The sequence below is a fragment of the Pseudorca crassidens genome, chromosome 9 (assembly GCF_039906515.1).
Source record: "Pseudorca crassidens isolate mPseCra1 chromosome 9, mPseCra1.hap1, whole genome shotgun sequence".
Taxonomy (NCBI): domain Eukaryota; kingdom Metazoa; phylum Chordata; class Mammalia; order Artiodactyla; family Delphinidae; genus Pseudorca; species Pseudorca crassidens.
In genome coordinates, this window is record NC_090304.1 from 14,880,342 (window position 1) to 14,897,311 (window position 16,970).

A 16,970-nucleotide genomic window follows, 5' to 3' on the forward strand; every position below is an offset into this window, starting at 1 on the left:
CGATTTATAACCAGTCGGTCAGAAGTATGGGTGGCCCAGGGCTTGCAACTGGTATCTGAAGCGGGGGCAGTCTTGTAGGACTAAAGCCCTTTAACCTGTGAGATCTAACGCGGACTCCAGAGAGACGGAGTCAGAATCCAATTGAATCCTTGAACACCCAGTTGGTGTCATAGACTTAGAGAGGTGATGTTGGAAAAGACACCATGTGTTTGGTTAGCGTCAGGGAGGAAAAAAACCTAACAGTGAAATATACTATGGTGGTTCGGCTTGATTCCATAATACAAGACAATCAGAACTACTAAAAATGGCATTATAGAAAAAAATGTATAATGGCCTAGGAATATGCTCCCAATATAATATATAATGTTAAGAATAAAGTCAGTTACAACATAGGATGTGCCACCTGATCTCAATTTTGTAAACAAAACAAAACAAAACCCAGAGTAGTATGTACATAGGAGATTAGGATTTATTTCCTCTTTCTTTGTGCTTTCTTGCAGTTCCCAATTTTTCTAAGAACATCTATGTTTCTTATAATCAGATCTCCCACACATTCTGCCATTATTTCTATTTCTGTAAATCAGAGAGGGGGCATCTCTGTAGGGAGAGGGTCTCTGTCCCTGCAGAGCTCAGAAAGCCTGGCTGGCCACCTGCCAGGGAAGCAGGGAGGCTACTCAAGCAGCAGATGGAGGCAAGGTGGTGTCCACTGCCCTTCCAGTGGCCTCTGAACCATTAGCCAGTCTTGGGAAAGTTTTCCCAGATTGGGGACTGAGCCTCAGCCCCGGCATGGCCCCTCTGCTATGTACCAGGGTAGGGCAGGAAGCAGACTACTATCCATGTTCCCTGGGGAACTTGACTTCTTGCAGTGTCCACCGAAACTGATGAGTCTGGCTTTTTCATTCATTCATTCCACAAAAATTTACTGAGCACCTACTATGTCCTTGGCACCATTCTAGGTGCTAGGAATACGGTGTTCAACAAAATAGCATCATTGTTGTCCTCATGAAGCTTCTTTTTATTGCATAAACAATGGGCAACTGAATAAACATATAGTATAATGTCAACTGGTGAAAAGAGCCATGAGGTAAAAAGTAAATATAGAAAAGATAGAGAGATTGGGGGTGCTCTTTGGAGGGGGCTGGTCAGGGAAGGTGGTAGAGAGGAGGAGGTGGTATTGAGCAGCCAGCTAAATACTAAGAAAGTACCAGCCACAGGGATACCAGGAGCAGAGACTTCTAGGCAGAGGGAACAGAAAGAGCAAAGGTCCTGGGGTAGGAATGTTAGCGATACTTCAGGATGAGGAAGGAGGTATAGTAAGGCTAGAAATAGATGGTAGGGGGATGTGAGGGGCAAGACCACATCAGTCTTGTGGGCTGAAGCACTGGCTTTTGTTCTGAGTGAGAAGCGAGCCTCCAGTGGGCTTTCAGCAGAGGACTGACAAGACCTGACTGACGTTAACAGGATGGATCTGGCTGGGCAGAGCAGGGAGGTGGCTGCTGCAATAATCCAGGGGAGACATGATGGCAGCTGGGCCCCAAGGGAGGGGATGGAGGTGGGAATGGTAAGAAAAGGTCAGCTTCCGGATGTATTCTGAGTTAGAGTAGAGCACTCGGGACCCTCCCTCCACACTGGCCTGTCTCCTGGGTCCCACCCCTCGAGTCGTCTCCCAGCTCTTCATCCCCCTACAGGGATGGGCCTGTGCTCACCCTCTCTGGGGGTGGAAGGGGCTGAGGGGGAACGAGTTTTGCTCCTGGCTGGTGCCTGGCGTGGCCAGGGCAGGGCTGCACCAGCTGCCAAAAGAAAGTCCCTCCCCAGAGGGAGGGCAGGGGATGGGAGGGAGGGATGCCAGGCACGCAGACTGCTTCATTTATTTGACAAATATTTATTGAGCATTTACTACACGGTAACAGCTGTGAACAAAACAGCCCAAGCTCCTGACCGCACGGAGCATTCATTTTTGTGGAGGGAGAGAGACACTAAACAGATAAGTGAGGGATGATACAGTTAAGCAGAGGATGGTGAATGCTATGGAGAAAAATAAGGCAGGGGGGTGGGATTGGAGATACCCCTCCCCCAAAACTCCCATCTCCTTTACCTGCTCAACTTTCTTTGTCTTTGATAGCACGGATGTTCTTCTAATATTTTATATGGATTATATCCTTATTAAGCTTAACGTAAACTTTCTGCATCCCCGCTCTGGCCTCCTACTGGAAAGCAAGCCCCATGAGGGCAGGGCTCTTTGTGAGTTTGGTTTATGAGCCTAGAACATGAATGAGTGGGATAGGGAGGGGCGGGTGGGAAGGAGTATCCCCCTCACAGGCCCTCCTACCCTTAGACCAGCAGCTCCAGTCCAGCAAAGGGACAAGGGGGCTCCTCTTCACTCCCCACCCAGGCTGGGTGGTGGCAGGCAGGTGGGATGGTGCAGCCTGGGTTGTGCTGCACAAGCCGGCCATGGAGCCCCCCAGGAGTCCTCTTGCAGTGCCTAGGCAGGAAGGACAGAGCTCTCTGCCCCCGCCTCCCCGCAGGATCAAGGACAAAGGCTTTTAATTCAGCACCAACTGCACGCCAGCATCACAGGCCTGGGATTTTCGAGGCCAACAGCACTCACGCTGCTCTAGAGGAGTGAGAGGGGGAGGTCTCCTGGCACCCACTCCCCCATATTTCCCCCCACTTGATGTAAGTGCTTCATCCATATTGAAACCTTGTGACGGGGAGGCTTGGGCTGACAGGCCCACCGAGACCCTAATGTTTCCCCAAGCTTCCTCAGCGCGTTGCAGAGATGCTGGAAAAATGGGTCAGCCTGGGCCAAAAATGTAGGAGGGGTGTGGGGAGTTGGGACAAGGGATCAGCAGGCAGGTCTGGAACAGGAAGGTCTGGAAACTTTGTCACAACTGCCTGGTGGTCTAGATGCAGCTTCCTAAAAATGGAGAGAGAGAGGCATTTTGCGATAAAACGCTTAAACAAAATTAAAATGACTTACTTGTGGGAGTTCTCAGGACCTTTATATGTTAATGAGAGGAACCAATGCAGCATTTCTCAAACTCCTGTCCGTGGTACCCCTTTTTCCATGGAGGATCTTGAGGGATTAGGGTTCCTATGAACACTCTTTGAGAAATGTTGGCCTATGTCAATAGCCATCTAAGAGATGAGGCTTCTGCTTCCCCCCCTTCCTGCCCCCTCCTCCGTTCCCCTCATCTTTTCCCTCTGATAATCCAGCTTGCATAATGCTACCACCCCATTAAATCAAAGAAGAGCACTTGACTCTCTTCTGTGGGTATTATGGAGCTATTGAGCTATGCAGATACAAGGAAATCAGACTTCTCCACCTGGCTTTCAAGGCTCCAGTCTGGCTTTCAATTTAGCACCTGCAGCTCCCCTCCCCTGCTCTAGCCAGGCCCCTGTCCTTACAGTCCTAGGACAGCTCTGAACACCTCTGTCTCTGAGACTTTGCTTTGGCTAGAATATCCCTCTTTCCTCCTCTTAGGCCACCTCCTCCAGGTAGCCTTCCCTGATTATCCCAGCCTTGCCTCTGAAGTCCCTGGGGGTGGTATTAGAAACAGACAGAAGGTGGGAACCCCTAAATATTCATTAAAAATGACTATAAAATCACCCCCCCCATATTATCCTGGGGAGTATAATTATGGGCACCCAAAGGAACAAATTTATTAAGGACTCAAAGGGAGGCCCAATGGCCTCAGGAAGATTGACCACTGAACCCCCTGGCTTTCTCAAAAGGACCCCTATAGCATTTGCATTACATGCAGTCTCAGGATTCCCGATACAGGCTTGTCCTTGGAAAAATTCAAACATATACAGAAGTAGAGACTATTATAATGATAGCCCTTACATCTGTCACCTGGCTTCAACAGTGATCAATCATGCTTCATGTCTACATCTACCCACTCCCCTGTATCATTTTGAAGCAAACCCCAGACACCATATATTCTATCCATATTTATCCCAGCATGCTTTTCTATGTTTTTTACATAACTGTAATATAATTATTCCACTAAAAATTAAGAATAAATCCTTGATATCATCAAATATCCAGTGACTATTCACATTTCCCGTTGCCTTTCACATCTTAGTTCTATTTATTTTATAGCTTGAATCAGGATCCTAAGGAGGTTGGTTGATGTATCTAAGTCTCTTTTAATCTATAATCCCTCTCCATCCCTCTCTCTCATATTTTAAAATAGACTTTGTTTTTTAGAGCAGTTTTAGGTTCAAAATTGAGAGGAAAGTACAGAGAGTTCCTATACATCCCCTGCTTTCAGACCTGCACAGTCGGCCCGTTATCAACATCCCCACCACATTTGTTACAATCAATGAACCTGCACTGACACATCATAATCACCCAGAGTCCATAGTTTACATTAGGGTTTCTTCTTGTTGTTGTATATTCTATGGGTTTGGACGAATGTATAATGACATGTATCCATCATTATAGTATCATACAGAGTATTTTCACTGCCCCAAAATTCTCTGGGCTCTGCCTATTCATGCCTCCCATCAGCCCTGGCAACCACTGATCTTTTTACTGTCTCCATAGTTTTGCCTTTTCCAGAATGTCATATAGTTGGAAGCAAACAGAATGTATCATTTTCAGATTGGCTTCTCTCACTTACCAATATGCATTTAAGTTTCCTCCAAGTCTTTTCATGGCTTCATAGTTCATTTCTTTTTAGCACTGAATACTCCATTGTCTAAATGTACCACAGTTTCTCCATTCACCTACTGAAGGACATTTTGGTTGCTTCCAAGTTTTGGCAATTATGAATAAAGCTACTATAAACATCCATGTGTATTTTTTGGTGTGGAAATAAGTTTTCAACTACTTCTGGGTAAATACCAAAGAGCGCAATTGCTGGATCGTATGGTAAGAGTATGTTTAGTTCTGTAAGAAACTGCCGAAGTGTCTTCCAAAGTGACTGTACCTCTCTCTTTTTAAATTATCTTTTTTTAAAGAAACCAGATGCTTGTCCTATGTTTTCCCAGTGTAGACTTTACTGGTTTCATCCCCATGGTGTGTTCTAACTCATCCCTCTGTCTTCTGTATTTCCAGTAAATTGACAATTAGTTTTTGAAGCTTGAACAGATTCAAGTTTGGCTATTTTAGCAAGACGATCTCACGGTGCTTCGTGTTTCCATCAGGAGACACACAATGCCCGCCGTCTCCAGTTTGGGGATGTTGGCAGCTGTGGATGTCCAGGATCTAGATCCATTAGGGGTTGCAAAATGGTGAGATTCTTATTTTATCAACCCTTCTTCATTTGCCAGCTGGAATCCTTCTAAAAAGAGAAATGTCCCTCATCTGTAATTTGGGTACCCAGTGGCACAGTGTGCATGGCAAAGGCAAGATAAATGCTTGATTCTTTCTCTTTATTTACCAACTAATTACCTTTTAATGGAGTGATGCGAACAGCTAACACTTGTAGAACACTTACAGATCACCAAATGTTTTTATCAACACTATCTCATTTCATTATCACAACAACCCTGTGAGGTAGACAGGACAGATGGTGCTATATTTTTATCTTTTATTTATTTTTTTGCAGATGAGAGAACTAAGGTCCAGCATAGTTAAATGACTTGCCCAAGCTCAGAGAGCTGCTAGAATCATCATCACCAACGTACAGGGAGCCCTAACTCTGTGCCAGACACTGCCCTCTAGAAGTGAATGAACACATTTCCTTCTCAAAACAACTCTAAGAGCCAGGAAGGGGGGCAGTGATTATCCCCAAGCCCAAGGCCCAGACAGGTTAGCTAACTTGCTCAAGGTCAAATGGTAATAATAGTGGTTATTTATTGAGCACTTACTGTGTGCCAGATGCCTTGCTAAGTGTTCAAAACCACATAACACACTGTTCTGCCATCTGTTGTGGCAGCCGTCCCCGACCTTTTTGGCACCAGGGATGGGTCTCATGGAAGACAATTTTTCCACTGACGGGCGGGGTGGGATTGGCGTGGTGGGGGGGGATGGTTCAGGCGGTAATGCGAGCGATGCGGAGCGATGGGGTGCAGCAGATGCAGCTTTGCTCACTGGCTTGCCGCTCACCTCTTGCTGTGCAGCCGGGTTCCTAACAGGCCGCGGACAGGTGACCGCGGCGCCGGTCCGCGGCCTGGGGGCTGGGGACCCCTGTGCTGTGGGATGAGTTCATGCCACGTGCCAGGTACACTGACTCTTCATAGCAACCTCATGTCAACCCTGTGTTACAAAGAGGAAACGGAGGTTCGGAGTGGCCGGGTCACACGCCCCGGGTCGTAGGGCTTGTCTGTGACTGCGCTGGGTTCCGGTCTAGCTCCGCTCTGCATCATGCTGACCTTTGTACCTACGTCTGCCTCCGCCTCCTCCCCTCTCCAGCACCCATAGAAGGTCTGACCGGAAGACAGAACTCTTCCCATGGGGCTGTAGCTGCCTGCCACCTTCTCTACCCCCCAGAGAGAAGCTGCCATGTTTGGCATTAATTGACAAGGGGAGAGAGAGGCAACAAAAAAGGGAAGAAACCTGGCAAAAGAATGGGGGTTTTAGTGCCTCCACGACGTCCTCCATTGTAGCTGGCTCGGCTTCTAATTGCTGTTTTCCACCACTTTTCTTCCAGAATCGGGATATAAAGCCCACTCAGCCACACAACAGATTGAAAGGACAGGGGGCCTTCTGGACTAGCAGGGAGAGATAGAGGGCCGGGCCTGCCTGGATCAAGAAGCCCACCTCTGTCGCAAGCCACCCTGGGTTCCCATCAGACATCACAAGGCCCTAAATCATGATGGCCTCAGTAATACTTGCGCGCCTGGGCTAATGCTGCTGCCGCAGCTGGCGAGAACAGTCATAAACGAGTTTCCTTAGAGGGATGCCGTATCATAACGAGACGCTGTAGCCTGCTTCCTGCGCTCAGAGAGGCCCTTTGGAAGGCAAAGGCGATGGGGGGAGAAGACAGGAGGAGGAAAAACAAAAACCAATTAAACCCTCAATTCGAGCAGAGTAAATGAATTTGACTTTAGGTGATCAAGAGGGAGAAAACTTCTAATTAGACACACGGCAATCCTGGAGCTGAGCACACTTGTGACCGCCCTCATGCCCGCCCCCGTCACTTTTTAAATAAATGTTAAGGATTAGAATGCGATGTAATTAAAATCCGTCAATTCCATACACTTGCTGCTGGTGGGGTTTGACGGCTGCTCATCTACTTTCTCCTTTGCCAGGCGCTCCCTCCCCCCTCCCCCCCCCCTGCCACCCCCCCCCCGTTTCTGTGTTCTGATTGGCTCTTGGCACAGCCAATCGCTTTTGAGCAGGAGGAAGGCTCAGGCAGGAGGGCCAGCCCTCTCTCTGGCAGGTCTTTCCTCAAAGACCAAGAGAGGGTTGGGAGAGCAGGCATCACCAGGACACTGCAAGTTGGCCAGGGGTTGCAGACTGGAGGCCCTTGGGCAAAGTCTGTACCATACGTGAGTTTAAAGAATTTCAAAAGTATTTCTGGCGCTGCCAAATCTGGATATTTCACATCAATATTGTTTGTTTGTTTGTTTTTGGGGGGAGTTTCTTTGGAAACATCGAAGATGGCAATACTGAGCCTGTATTCCCACGTAGTGACAACTGACCCAAGCTGAAGAGCAGCTACCAGCTAGACAGGGTGCTGCTACCCCAGCTCACGACATGTCTCCTGTCTGGCTGGATTCACTGGTCCCTGTGGTCATTCCGCCCCTCGGGCATTTGAGTGTTCAATCTTCTAACCTCGGTTTTCAATCTCCAAGCTATGGGAGATTCCTGAGGGTCCACCCTGAATTTCCCTGCCACTCGTGCTGAGCCCTCTGCCTCGAAAGCCCTTCCTCAGCCTCCATCCAAATGCTACCTCATCCAGGAAGAATTTCCCATCTCCCCAGTGGGAATTTGTCACTTTCTGCTCTGGCTCTCGGAGCCTGATGTCTACCCCAAGATCGCACCTCTCTGGTGTATGATGGTGAATCCACTTGCCCCAATGGGCTGTGAGCTCCCTAAGAGCAGGGTCAGGTCTGATTTGCCCTGTCTCCCTCTAAGTGCCCAGCACAGGGCCTGGCCCAGGGTAGACACCCAGTGAATGTGAATTGAATGAAATTGAAGGACCAGCCCAGGCAAACATCTTTGCCTCTTTCCCAGGCCCTCATTACACCTTGCTGGTCATTTTCTCCTCCTTTTGCAGGCTCCAGGCTCGATGGCTGGAGATCATTTACAGAAAGGTCTTGTGGGAATTAACACATCCCCATGGCCGGGGAATTCACCTTGCAATTGAGAATGAAGAGGCGCAATGCTTAACACAATGGAAGATGTGCTAACGGTGGACCTGCTGGCACAGGACAGTGGATAGGTCCATGGGGGAGATCCTTTTCGAAAGCAACTTCTACCAAGTGACATCTAGAGCTTATGATTTTCGTCAATCTACTTCCCTCACTGGGCTATGAGCTGGTGTCACAGGGCAATTCACTTGACCTCTCTGAACTTCAGTATCCTTCTAGGAAAAATGATGGTATCACCTCTGTAGTGTAAGTGCCTGACCGTTAGGTTTTTTTGGATTGTAATGTAAGTGCTTGACATCAAGCTTTCGGTGGCAGAGACATCCATTTCAAAGACCTCGACTTGAATAAGCACATTGCCAACTACACAGCTAGATAGATACAGAGCCAGGCTGCCCACCGATGAAGTTCTCCTTTGGAAAATCCCCGGGTGACCCAGACGATTGATTGCTGAAGTGACCCTGCTTTTTCCCTTCCCACGTTAATTCCTGTTCTTATGTTTTCAAGTCACCAATAAAGAGTGAACCTGTGAAACCCATCCTCAACCCCAGCTCCTCTTTCTCTCTCTCTCCCTCCCTGTCTCTCTCATTCTTCCTGTGACCTCGCTGAGTGGCCCCGGGTGTGCCGCGTATGCTGCAGGGCTTGTGAGTAATAAACCTCGGGGCTTTTTTTGAAGTTCCCTGATGGTGGTTTCTGAGCTGAGCTGCATCTTACAATCATAATAAGAACCACAAGGACCCATCCAGCCACAGCACTGGCTCCAGTTGGGGAAATGTCAGTGGGGGTCCCTACAAGTAGTGCGGGCCCAGGTGAGGGCCCTCAGGCATTTCTAGCTGATAGCATCACTTCATGATGGGCCAAGACTGTGCACACTTCTTAAAAAGTGAAACTTTCCATAGGATGCAGCAATTCCATTCCATCCAAGAGAAATGAAAACGTAGGTCACACAAAGATCTGTAGGTGAACATTCATGGCAGCATTGTTCATTATTCATAAGAGCCAAAAATACATGTCTATCAATTCGTGGATGGATAAACAAAACGTGGCCTACCCATACAATGGAATACGATTCAGCCTTAGAAAGAAACAAACTACTGATATGTGCGAGAACAGAGATGAACCTCAAAACCGTTATGCTATTTGAAAGAAACCAAACATGAGAGACCACATATTGTGTGATTCTATTTATAAAGAATGTCTAGAAAAAGCCAATCTATAGAGGCAGAAAGTAGGCCTCGGGCAGGGAGGGGGTAGAAGAGGGATTAACATAAAATGGGTTCGAGGGATTTTGGGGGGGGGATGAAAATGTTCTAAAACTTTGGTAAGTGTGCTAAAAATCATAGCATTGTAAACTTGAATTGGGTAGATTTTAGAATATGTAAAATATTCCTCCATAAAGTTGTGAAAAATCACCTTCTGCATACAGTGGGGGTGAGACTCACATGCGACGAAGCACGAGGGTGTCCAGCCAGTCCTAGGCCCATCCCAGGGGCTTCGTAAATGTCAGTTCTGCATTTTTCTTTCTTTATAGCTGTGGTTGACTCAGGACATTTTCAATGACTGGGGCAGAACACCTTGTGATTTCTGGTTTCCATCCAAGCCATTACCTTAAGGACACTCAGCCTCACGCCTCCAGGCTCTGCTGGCCTCCAGGCCCCTCAGTCCTTCCCCTTTGATGTCCTTAGCCCTGCTCTTCCTACCTCCTTCCTTGCCCATTGTGACAGCCTCCGGCCAGGCCTCCCTCTTGCCACAGGGTTCTCATTAGTCTGATGCAAGCCTCCAGGCTGCTCTTCAAGAGCCCTGTGCTCACAGACCTTCACTGGCTCCCTAGTGCCTGAAGCAGAAATCCGAAGCCATCAGTCTGCCGTTGGTTTCCTCCCACTCTCTGATTTCACTTCTTCTGCTGCACCTTCAAACAACTTTCTTCCTGGCCTGGAACTGGCTCCCTGTGTTACCCCTCTGCTCCTTCTCCTGGGCCATTCCTCCTGCCTTCCCGCTGCCCCGGTCGCGACGACCACACCCCCCCTCCCCTGAGCACTGGACAGCAGCCACACTCAACTGCGAGGAGGAAGAAGGTTTGGAGCCAGGCAGACCCAGCTGATTCTAGACCTGGCTCTGCGACCCAGCAGCCAAGACCCCTAAATGTCCTGAACCTCCACTCCCTCATCTTGTGAAATGGGTCTGGTGTTAATATACAACATATAGAGCTGGTTAGTGTCTTTCTTGTCACAAGATTGTGATGTTGGAGAGGGCAGGGATCATGAACTACACAATTTTCTGTCCCTATCCAGAGTGTAGGCTCCTGCGGACCTAGAAAAGTGCCTCGCGCAGGGCTGTGTTCAGTGGCTTGTCTGTGAATGAATGAATATCTTGGTTGATTTTTTTAGCACCTGGTGCGTGTTTGCTAAGTGCCCTTCCCTCCTCCTTGCCTGCCATTCTTCCAACAAGCATTTCACAGGTGTCCACCATGTGCTGGGTATTGGGTGTGGGGTTCAGGCCACAGGAGAGGGGCTGTGATGTGGTGTCATTCTACCTTCCTCTGCTCTGTCCTCGCCTTGCCCTGACCTCCTGGCTCTGCTCCCCTCCAGGCCCGCCTCTGGCCCTTGGGACTTGGTCTCCCTGGTGTTAGACTCCTGGCTTTCAAGTGTAGGGACGGATGCATGTAGTAATTCATTCGTTCATTCATTCATTCAACTCATATTTCCCAGGGTCCCACTTTGTGTCAGGAAATGCTCCAGGCTGGAGACATAGCAGAGATCAGGACAAACGAACATCCCCGCCTTGATGAACTGTTTTCAGAAACAGACATGGTCATAACTAACAGAATAAGCAAACCATCTTGTGGAGTGTTTGCTGGCAATGAACGCTTCAGAGAAGGCGGTGGTGGTGACAATTTTGAAGAGGGTGTCAGGACAGACCTCACAGAGAAGATGACACTGGAGTAGATGCTTGAAGGAGGAGCCATGCTAATATATGGAGAGAGAGTGTTCCAGGCAGAGGGAAGAACCAAGAGCAAAGGCCCTGGGGCAGGAGACTGCCAGGTCAGGGGTGGGGGGAGAGAGGCCAAGGAGGTGACAGAGGTCAGTCAGAGCCCATGCTTAGGACTTGAGCCTTTGTTCTGGGTGGAGGAGAAGCCATCGGGTGTCGTAAACAGTGCAGTGAAGCGATCAGACTTATCTTTTCAAAGGATTCCCCAGGCTGTTGTGCTGTGGTAATAACAACAGCTAACATTTATCAGGAACTTGCCTTGTTATCAAGGCACAGCTCTGAGTCCTTTACCCATTTCAACTCATGTAATCTTCACAACACCACAAGGTGGGTACTATTATCCCCATTTTCAAAGGGGGGCTAAGTGAGGCTCAGAAAAGCAAGTCGCCCAAGTTCACACAGCCTGTAAGTGGCAGAGCTGGGCTGGAACCCAGACCGCAGTCCAGCCTTGGTGCTCATGGGCTCACCACTGCTATGCACTGCCTCTTGGGCGTGTAAAGCATTTAATAGCTGTGTGGCCTTGCAAGTTACTTAACCTCTCTGTGTCCTAGAATCCTCATCTATATACCAGCCTTAGAGGTTGGAAAGATAAGGCAAGGCCACGCGGGTAAAATTCTTTGTGCTGTGGGGTAGGATTTCCTGATGAGCCCAGGGCTTCGCTGCCCAGCCTGATCACCACTTCCTCCTTCCCCCTGCTGCCCCCAACTGGCCCTCCTCTTCCCAGCAAGGGGTAAGATGACCCTTGAAGATGGTGTCTTACAGTGGGAACTTAGCCCACTCTTGCCCTTTCCCTGGGCCTCTGGAAAGAGGAGGGGCCCATGTGGTACGGGCCTCCATCTCTCCCATCTCTGCAGTATCATCATGGCCCTTGGTAACCTTGGCCTACCCTCCCCACCCACCTGCCTGCATCCCTGCAGCTCTGCCCCAGGACCCCAGGAAAGTAGAGAACCCAGGAAATAAAGACCTGACCAAGCCCCTAGTCTCCACTCAAGTCCCTGCAGCCGGGGAGGCAGCCAGGCCTACTTATGGTCAGAGATGTTTAAACCCTTTGCACGTTGGGGGTCCATTGAGAGAGCTGCCTGCAGCGTCGGGTCTATCCTGGGCTGCCCAAGTCCCCCAAGGGCCCGAAGCAGATGGCTTCTCTCAGATTCTAATTATCCACCCGCCCAGAGCCTCAGACAGGCCCTCACTGCGACAGTCATGGTCTGTCTGCCTTACCCTGGAGAGGGAGCAGGGGAAGGAAGGAGGGCGGCCAGCAAGCCCACCCACCCGTGGGCTGGGGGATGTTCCGGAACCCACCCCAAGGAATGTGCTTGTGTTTGGGAAAAGGGGCCCAGCTCTGGAGTTGGTGCCTTTCTAGTCCTGACTCTGCTGATTCCCAAAAAGGTTGTTCTTTGGGTCTCTGTTTAGCTGTCTATGAAACGGGTGTCATATTAATCTATTCCTCTCAGGAGGAAGGAGTGGTTCTGAGAGAAAGGCCTGGGGTGGGGTTGATGGTAAAGAGCACACCCTGCTGAGCACATCTTTGCATCCTGGCATTGGCCATGCTGGCTTATGACTGTGATTTCCATGTCTATTTGCTAGTAGCCTAGGGGTTGGAGCTGTGTCTGATTCATCCAGTGTCCCCACTGCCCTGCACACAGCGTAGTATGTAGTCGGTACTCCAGAGTTGGTTGCTGAAATGAATAAATGATGGCAAGAGTTCACCACTGAGTATTTATTTTTCTTTCCTTTTTGGCTGCTGTCAAGGCTATTCTTTGGCAAAATTGAGATGAATGCAGTTTGCCTTAGAGCCCTGCCCATTTTATTCTCATGTCCTTCTTTCTCCTCATTTGGTATCTTCTATCCTCTTCTATCATTAGTCAGTTGTCATGGAGAAAATGATCAGTGTATCTAATTTATACTAAAGTGAAAATGACTGATAGGACTATCTATCATTCTTTAGATTTCTATAACAGACAATCCCTAATCCAAAGGGATGAGACTTAATGGCCAATGACAGGCAGTCCAGTACTCCTTTTCAGCCTCATCTCCTGGTACTCATTTTTGGGCTACTCTCTTTCTCCCCATCTTGTGCATTTCTGGTTCCACCACACGAGCTAGCTCAGTGGCTCACTGGGACTTCAGAGATGATCCTGGCTATCCAATGCAGGGTAGGACAGATGGTCTTCCAGCTTCTGCTTGAAATACCCCAAAACAGAAAGCACAAGTGACAGAGAGCTCACTACCTTTAAGGCAACCCATTCCATTGCTCTGACTAATGCTGAAACTTTTCTTCATTAGTCCGTTTTGCCCTTGTCTGGCCTCCGGAGCAAGAGTCAAATGGAATAAGGTTAAGGTTGTCTCCTTTTATATAATAGTCTTTCCCTTAAATAAAGACCTCTAGACTTGCTGCTTCCTGAACACGCTCTGAATGCACTTTCCTCCCGCCTGACTTTGCTCTTTTTCTCTCTCTGGGCCCTCTGCCTTCTGAGGTCACTTCCCAATCTGAGGTCATTCCTTGTTCTTGGTCTGTTTCTAGGGCAAATATGATGGACAGCACCTGAGCCCAGTGGCCTTGTGATTCTTTTCCAGTGTGAGTTTTCAGAAGTCCTTTGAGGAATGGGTCTGGAAAGTTCTGTCAGCGCTAGTGAAATAACAGTTAATGTTTATTGAATGCTCACTATATGCCAAGTGCTATTAGGAGGAGCTTTTCATGTATTGCCTAATAACCACACTAATGCCTTGAAATAGGCACTATCATTATCCCTGCCTATCGGGAAAAACTGAGGCACAGGGATATTTTGTAATGTCCCCAAGGTCAAATAACTGTAAGTAATGGAGGCAGAATTGGAACCTAGGTTGTCTGATTTCATAGACCACTCTCCGACCACTGAGATCTGCTAAACATCTGACACGGCTGTCATGCGGGTCTGCACACGTGTGCACGTGTACACACACCACACAGCCACCACCCCATACACATACACATACCACACGTATACACACTCCACACACACCATACCACACATGTACACACACACACACACACACACACCACACCACATACCACATATATTCCATCACACACACACCACACCACACCACACCACACCACATACACACATATAACCACACACCACATACCTGTGTTTACCTCAAGCTTATCTTTCAGTTCCAGATGTTCAAATGTGCTTCCCACCTTTACTGACCTGGTCTCATCCTTCAAGACTCAGCTCAGATATCACCTCTTCCAGAACGCCCTCCTCCGTGCGCTGCCCCAGAGTCCGCAGAGCAACCACCCTCACGGCACCTACCACCTTAACCCAAAATTAGTTCCTCAAGGGTGGGGAGCCTTGTCTGGTTCTTTATTATTCCCGAAGACCTATAACAGGGGCTGACACATCGTGGGTCCTCAATAAATGTTTGTTGAATTTAACTGAACCCAGTAGCCATGGAATGTGGGAAATAGCACTGATCTTCCAAGCCTTTGTTTTCCCATCTGTAAATCATGAATAATAATAGCTGCCCTATTCTGCCCTGGGAGGGTTTGGTGATGCTCCTGCGTGGGACTGGATGTGGAGGTCTTTTGTAAATCATACAGCCCACGCATGCGTAGCAAGTCATGGGGTTGACGGGGATTCTTTATAGCAGGTATGTCACCAAGCACAAGTGCCCTTAGCTCTCCGAGCCTCAGTTTCCTCATCTGTAGCTCTGCCAGCTGCACAAGGGGTTGAGGATCAAATGGGACGTTATACGGTTGTGAGCCCGCTGATGGAAGAAGGGGCTGTTTTCCATTTACAAACGACTGGAAGGTAACCTGCCGCAGCTTGGACGGAAAAGCTAGCCCCAAGCAGAGGCATTTTGCTCCTTCTTTTTTGAGCTGGCGAAAAACAAAGGATAAAACAGAAAGCGAGACAGAGAAAGAATCCATCCTTTAGTGGTCCCAGCATCCACAAGCAAAGGTGCACGTGCACGCGCGCGCGCACACACACACACACACGCGCGCGCGCGCGACAAAGACTGGGAAATTCCGGGGGATCAAGGAGTTTGCTCCAGGCAGAGAGATCTCAATGGGGACCTCATGGCCAGATAGGAGGAACGATGAAGACTTCCGATGCCAACATTGCCTGAAGTCACAGAACTGAAGTGTCCTGGTCTATCTGAGCTGGAAGAGACACCCCTGCTCTCAAACTTAGAGAGGCCAGGCGAGCTGCTCCCACTGCTACCCGCCACATCACCTCCTCCCTGACACATCACCACCCTCCTCGGAGCAGTTCCCGGTATTTATTGGGTAGAACAGAATTTCATTTTATATATAGCAAAAGGAATAAGGCGCTCTTCTAAGTGCTTTATAAATGTCAGCTCATTCAATTCTCATAACAATCCACTGAACCCCTGTTATTTTCATCCTTGTTTTACAGATGAGGAAACTGAGGCCCAGGGGGGTTGCAGAACTGGTGAGTGACTAAGCTGGGATTCTAACCGAGGTTCCAGAAACAAGGGTGCCGGCCACTCCAAGCGCTGAAGGAATGAATGGTCAGGCTGCCAGCCCTGCGTGCCGGAGGGAGGGCAGCTGTGCCTTGGAAGCCCTCACCAGGCACGGGGTAGGTTCAGGGCTCAGCGTAGACCCCGTGTAGACATCACTTCCCAGGCTAGAATGGGGGACCCCATCATGTTATGATTCTGGGACCAGTCAGAGCAATGAAGAGGTTAAAGTTCCTCATGTGAGGTGTCTGTTGCCCAAAACAACTGGACATCTGGACAAGATCAAACAGGCTTGAGGCCCCGAGCTCCTCTCACCACGCTGCCTCCCAAACGCCCAGGACCCTGATGCACTTGGTTTCCTCCACCAGGATTGGTCTTTCTCCCCCAGTACCTCTACACCTCACCCCTCTGCTCCCTGGACTATATCCGGCACATCATTCCCATCTCAACCTAATCCTCGCTCTGCCCGGAGTGCTTCTCAACCCCCAGACGAAGGTGGCTCTTTGTGTCATAAATTCTGAGTGTTCGGGTTGCCTCTCTTGTAGCTCTTTATTTCACCTGTAATTAAGTGATTCATTGTGCCGCTGTAATTTTAAAAACCGCTTTATTGGCCTGTACATGTTTAAAGTGTAAAACTTGTTACTTTTAGCATATATTTCCGCTTGTTAAACCATCATTGAAATTAAGATAATGCACCTACCTGTCTTCCCTAAAATGTTAGCACACGACCCCCTATGATTCCTCCCTCCCAGCCCTTCCCCCAGCTCATCAACAATCGATCTGCTTTCTGGTTTGTATTTTCTAGAATTTCCTAGAATAACTGGACGATCCTAGAGTATAGACACATCTTATGCTATAGTATATACACTTTCACTCAGCACAATGACTTTGAGATTCATCCGCACCGTCGTGTCTATCAGTGATTCCATTTTATTGCAGTGTAGTATTTCATTTCTGGACATATCACCATTGGTATATGGTGACCATTTGATGGTTACCTGGGTGATTCCAGGTTTGGGCTGTTACAAATAAAACTTCAGTTAAAATTCATGTACACGTCTTTGTACGAACGTATGTCTTCATTCCTCTTGAGTAAATATCTAGGAGTGGGATGGCTGGATTATATAATAGGTGCAAGTTTCACTTCTTAACTAACTGCCAAGCAGTTTGCCGAGGTGGCTGTACCATCTTACACTCCTGCCAGTGCAAATGAGTCCTAGTTCAGCCACTTCCTCGCCAGGAGTCGGGAT

General features: G+C 48.6%; 1 long non-coding RNA gene across 2 annotated transcripts in view; it reads right to left on the reverse strand.

Annotated features, from left to right (window-relative positions):
* Positions 1–1,896: 1,896 nt before the first annotated feature.
* The window catches only part of LOC137230260 (uncharacterized), a 163,379-nt gene continuing 148,305 nt past the window's right edge, over positions 1,897–16,970 (reverse strand). For both annotated transcript variants that reach the window (XR_010946066.1, XR_010946061.1), the window contains exon 5: positions 1,897–2,917. This is a non-coding gene — a long non-coding RNA (uncharacterized lncRNA). The remainder of the gene's footprint in view (positions 2,918–16,970) is intronic.